Here is a 6,463-nt window from a genome sequence, read left to right as displayed (position 1 = left end):
CAATCTCGCTTCTCTCGCTATAGCGTCTTGACTACTATAGTAGACCGTTCTAGCAGAAGGCAAAGACGAGTCTTCCGTGCACTCAGTCCGGACAGCCTCTCTATGGTCTTTTGCCAGGAGCGAGGGCTCCAAGCGATAAAGACCACAAATAGTCCCACCGCAATTGGCCCAGATTGCTTGACTACAAGGGTGTTGAAGTATATTGGGCACAATGGTGCTAGGTTTCTGGCCCATACCGTGTCAGAGTCCTCGTGACTCTTGACTTAAAGGGTGATACGGTCAAAATTTGGTCAAGGGAAAACGCGTGTAAATCGGTGAAATCTTTATTTAAAAAATCAAATTAAATTTCTTTTTCAAGTTCAATTAGTATGAAATTCAGGAAAAATATTCAGTTAGGCTTTCGCTTTTCCAAATCCGAATTCCCGGGCCTCACGCTTGACACCTGCCATCAGATTTCGTACAGCCACCTTGTCCACGTTCTTCTCCGCAGAAAGCCAGTTTGCCTTGAACTGCTGCTCGTCCTTAGCAGTTTTTGGTCTTCTTTAGGTTCCGCTTGACAATAGCCCAGTATTTCTCAATTGGGCGGAGCTCTGGCGTGTTGGGAGGGTTCTTGTCCTTGGGAACCACCTGCACGTTGTTGGCGGCATACCACTCCATGGCCATGACCGTAATGGCAAGATGCCAAATCCGGCCAAAACAGTACGGAACAACCGTGTTTCTTCAGGAAAGGCAGCAGACGTTTATTCAAACACTCTTTCACGTAAATTTCTTGGTTGACAGCAGAGATGGTCTGTCGTAAACTGTAAGGTATTTGACATACATTTACGACGTATTTTACCATACGTCAAAAACGTCGTAAACCTTCGTAAAATACTTAGTTTTTGACAATATACGAATTTCTATTGAATGATTTTTTAGAACCGTTTATTTCGTACTTTTTTTTTAATTTTTGTATTTATGAATGACTTTTCATTATAAAAAAGAAAATGCTAACCTTCGTAAAATACTTAGTTTTTGTCAAAAATATATTTTTTTGTACAGTACGTTTATTAGAACCATTTATGTCTTACTTGATTTGAGAATGATTATTAATAAAATTAAATATGCGTGGTTGGTATTTTGCATGCCCACACGTTGTAACTAAATCTGTGCAACAATGAAAACGAGTTGCATTCAAATGTTTATGCCAGCGAATCGTGCAAATTTCGTTTGAATAAAAATTTCAAAATATTATTATAAAAAATCTAAAATACTTCAATATGACTTTTTCATGGCTTAGGATACTAAAACTAGTTTTTTTAATCAAATCTAAGGGTCCTGTAGGCGTTTTTGACATTTATTACGTTTTTTACCTTTTATACAGGTATATGACGTTTTCGACGTTTACAACTTTTTGACAGTAGAAAACCCAATAAATTGCTACTTGGACCATCTCTGGTTGACAGTCCCGGAAGCTATGAAAATGCTGCTTTTCAAGCCACAAGTACAGATGGCTTGCCAAACCAGATATTTCTTTGCGAACTTTGACAGTTGTATGTGCTTGAAAATATCTGCTACCTTTCCCCTTCCTTTTGCCGTATAAAACTCCTGTCCCGGAAGCTGCTTGTAGTCGGCTTTGACGTAGGTTTCGTCGTCCATTACCACGCAGTCAAACTTCGTCAGCATCGTCGTGTACAGCCTCCGGGATCACGCTTTAGCCGTCGTATTTTGTTTATCATCGCGATTTGGAGTCACTACCTTCTTGTAAGACGATAGTCCGGCTCGTTTTTTGGCTCGATGCACGGTTGTAGACGATACACCCAGCTTATTTGCGGCATCTCGGAGAGAGAGGTTAGGGTTTCGCTTGAAACTACCGGCAACTCTCTTTGTCGTCTCAGCGGCTTCCGGTTTTCGATTTCCCCCCGATCCAGACTTCCTGGCTGTCGACAAACGTTCCCCAAACACTTTAATTACATTTGTAACGGTTGATTTGGCAACTTTTAGCGATTTTGCCAGCTTTGCGTGCGAGTAGCTCGGATTTCCGCGATGCGCGAGCAAAATTTTGATACGCTGCTCTTCTTGCTTGGACGGCATTTTGACAACTGAAGAGTGAATTCCAAAATCAAAATAGGAGCAACATTCTACACACACACCTTCAAAATGAGGGATGTTCAGGTTTTTTAAATACAAAATTGAAAGAAATACGTCAAGTTTATATTGACCAAATTTTGAATTCGAATTACCGATAAAAAAGTCAAGGCCTCGAAGGGTGAATCCAGCTGTGGTCGACGATTTGGAATCTCGCGAACCCCAAACGAAAAGACGGCATCTCTACAAACTACAAAGGACGTTGTCTGTATGACGAATGTTTTCTACAGACAAAGTAGTTGAGTACCCCAGAACGAAGACCGTGGACGCAGAAGGTAAAGACGAGTCTTCCGTGCACTAAGACCGTGCATTTTTTGAGGATTTTCATTGACATTTTGATTTTTTGAGGGTGGTCACGATTTATAGTCCTTTTAGCTCTAGAACGCATATTTAAAATTTGGATTTTTTTGAGGATTTTCATCGAGATTTCGACTTTTTGAGGTTGGTCACGAATTAAAGTTCTTTTCGCTCTATTTAAGAAGCTATGTCAAAAAAAAAATTCATATAAAAATTAGGATTTATTGAGGATTTTAATTGAAATTTTGGTTTTTTGATGGTGCACCCTTAAAAAAAAAAATCGCTTCTGCAACATATATTCCAAACACATTTTGCTTCAAGCATATATATTTTCAGGATTGGTCCAAACAAAATATTGTTTGTATTATTCAAACATATTATGTTTCACCTTAGGGCATACACTGGTAGAAAAAAATTTGAATGAAATTTTCTTTCTGTGGATATATTTTTAAGGAGCCAATTGGCTACTTCCATTATTTTACTTGCAGCATACTTTCTAAATTAATATATGTTTGCATCTAAGCATTTTATATTTACAAACATTTTATGTCCCAAACATAATATGTTGTAACATATTAACATATATGTCCCAAACATGTTATGCTAGTTTATAAACATTATATGCTTGCACTTAAAAATATTGTGTTAAAAAATTTGAGTTCCAAACATATAATTTTTACATCCAAACATATGAAAAACAGTCTTTTTCGTCCGTGTAGTCACGTATTAAAGCCGTTTTCGCTCTAGGACGCATATCTAAGGAGATATGGCCAAAATAAGTTGCTCATATAAAAATTTGCATTTTTTGAGGATTTTCATCGAAATTTTGATTTTTTCAGGGTGGTCACGAATTAAACTCATTTTCGCTCTAGGACGCATATTTAAGGAGATATGGCCAAAATAAGTTTTTCATAGAACAAATTTGTAAGGCAAAGTCTCTATGGTTATCAGCCAGGAGAGTGTGCTCCACCACAATTGGCACAGATGGTTAAGCTACAAAACGCATACCTTCAATGTTTACCTCAACACCTTCGAAATACCAGATATCTGGAAAATTGGGAAGATTGTTCCGGTTCTGAAACCAGATGAACAGGCACATCTTCGTGACTCGTATCGGCCCATTACTATTTTTTCCCCGTGACGAAGATTCGTGAAGCTAATTTGATGTCCTACTTCACAGAACACCTAATGTTAGCAGAACATCAGCATGGTTTTCGCTGGGGCAGGAGTACGACACCAGCAGCCAACATTGAAAAGGGATTTAATAATCAGATGCCGTTCGATTCCCATAGCTTTAGACCTGTCTAAAGCGTTTTATACAGTGCGCCACACCAATCCCTTTAGAGATATTATGCAAAACTCTCTGCTTAAGAATCTTAAGAGAGGGTTGGCATATTATACGGCTACCTGACACTCCTATGTAGAATTTAGAAGAAACAATATATTCGCACATGATGAAGAAACAAGGCATCCTCACAAGGAAGAACAAACAAACCGTACCTCAAGGCGGTGTACAGCCCCTTCTCTTTAACTTTTGCGTGACGGGAGATACTCTTTCACCACCAGATGTTCTTCTGATAACCTGATAACTGTTCCATAGCTACATCAGGTATAGACATCAAGGAGTTTAAGGTGAAGAATAATGACCCTCTTTCTGCACTAAGGGATTTCTTTGTCAGCAGGAATCTAAAACATTCTGCTTCTAAATCGACGGCAACCAATTTCACACTGTGGACTAAAGGGGTGAACCAGCAGTTTGATATCCACATTCATGGTCAGAGCATCTCCACATGCCTGAACCCCCAATGTTCTTGGAGTCATCTTTGATAGTCTAATCCTCTTTGTAAAGCATCTTTGAAAACAAGATCCTGAAGGCATTAGCTGGGAACACTCGGGAGAAAGATAAAGAGACGACACAAAAGAGTATATTGCTCATCCCCTTTTATATTATGCGCCCCCGTTTGGACTCCCAGTATTCGCGAAACTCAATGGAGAAACCTTCAAACGCTTTAAAATATTGCGCTGCGGATTGCATGAGCTTTGGGTAAGGCAACGCAACTCAATTACTAGTACCTGATAAATTGCAGAGGTGTAAACCACCCAAACCATGTCACATCCAGGAGGACACCACCTGAATGAGCCAAGCCGTTCTGCTTCGATTTTAAAAAAGGCCGACGTTAAATTAATCACCTGATCGGCGATGACAGTGATGAGGGTATAAAGTCGGCATTGGAGTCCTCGCACACGGTATAGGTTCAGAAGTTTATATCTTACTACAAGTGCAGCCTTACACTGGGTGGAAGACCACCACCTGTCAGCAATGGCGAGAAACGACTGGGTAGAGAGACTAGGCCGGTGCTATCTCAGCTAAGATCAGGCATCTCCAGGTATTTGAACAATTACCTCTCACTGCTGATACCGACAATTTAAGATGTTTGGCCAAATTGTGGAGATTCATCTCACATCTCGAGGCATCTCTATGCGTGTCCTACGACACCAACGGACCTAACATCTACTTTACTTTGGAATCTGCAGCTCGCTCGCTTCCTTGAACTGGATGTAGAAGCTTAACTGCCTAATCCTTGTAATTTGTTTTGTCTTCTTTATCTCACTTTATTTAAATTTTTTTCTAACGTCCTCATAATTTTCTGAAGCTCACATAAATTATGGCCTGTTGTGATGAATTTAAAGTAGAGTGTAATTTCAAATGCTCATGAGATTCACATAATCTTCCATAATTTGTTATTTTAAAATTTTAATAGTTTTAATTCCAAAAGTTGATTATCCCACGCTCTAAAATGTAAAAAAAAATGTAATAAACAGATATGAGAATTATTCCACATGAACTGATCTGGATCCACAAGGGGTTAAACATCCAGTTTAGTTAATTAAATATTTCCACATTTAAATTGAAATCATTATCCTTCATATCTAAAGACGGAGATTACATAGTTTCAAAATGCAAATGAGGCAAAAAAAAGGAATCTCTTCAAACTAAATCCCAATGTTAGATGTCATGACAAACTCTGCTCATTTCATTTCATTGGCATTTCCACCTGTATGGATTTTTAGCTGACTCTCTCTCACGCTCTTTGTTGAGCTGTTACACATTGACCACGTTGGCCATTGACTTACTGACTGACTGGCACAACAAATTTTTGTCGCCTGTCGTGTGTGGCAGTCAAAGTTGGTTGAAATTTATTAAAATCAATTTGCAATTAGTGCTGAAAACATATTAAGCCCCTAAGCTGAACTGTGAATGAGGAGGAGAGACTTCTAGCGAGACGACGATTGGTCGGTCCAATGAATATTCCATGGTTAGATGATAGGTTTTGGCTTTGGCATATTACACAATTTGCAGAGGATTTTCACATGCAAGAATCCAGAGTTTCATGCATTAGTCTCTGTCCGTCTGTTCATTCTTATTGGCACTGAGAAAAAAAACTGTAAATTTAATTTAAAATCCGAAAAAAATCGTCATTACAATTTAGTTTTTCCCAGGAGAGCAAGAGTAAGATATATTGCTTTAAGACATTTGAAATCTTTTTCTGATTAGATTCCAATACGCAATACAAGACAGATGCACATGTTCCATACAATTTAAGAGGCCTAGAAAATAATCTTACTAATATATAACGCCACCGTGGTGCAATGGTTAGCATGTCCACTATGCATATAAAGGATCATGAATTCAATCCCAGTTTCGATCAAATGCCAAATAGTGTTCCAGGGGTGGATTATTCCCTATAAGCAATTCCGGTGATATTCTTGAGTGTTTCAAAGCTTTACTACGTGGTTTCACCGCAATGGACGAAACAACACTAAATTTCCTACAAGAAATTTGAGGATATCCGCGCCAGCCTCTTCTTTGCGATAAGCTTCGCGCTAGAAATAAGGTCCTCAAGTCGCTTGCCGGCAGCACTTGTGATGCAGACAAAGAAACCTTTTAACTACCAACTATAAGGCAACTGGCCAGTCACTGGTAAACTGTGCTGCTCCAGTGTAGACACCTCAGGTCTGTATGGAATAACATACAGAC

The sequence above is a fragment of the Haematobia irritans genome, chromosome 5 (assembly GCF_050003625.1).
Source record: "Haematobia irritans isolate KBUSLIRL chromosome 5, ASM5000362v1, whole genome shotgun sequence".
NCBI lineage: Eukaryota > Metazoa > Arthropoda > Insecta > Diptera > Muscidae > Haematobia > Haematobia irritans.
Note: the sequence above shows the minus strand (reverse complement) of the source record.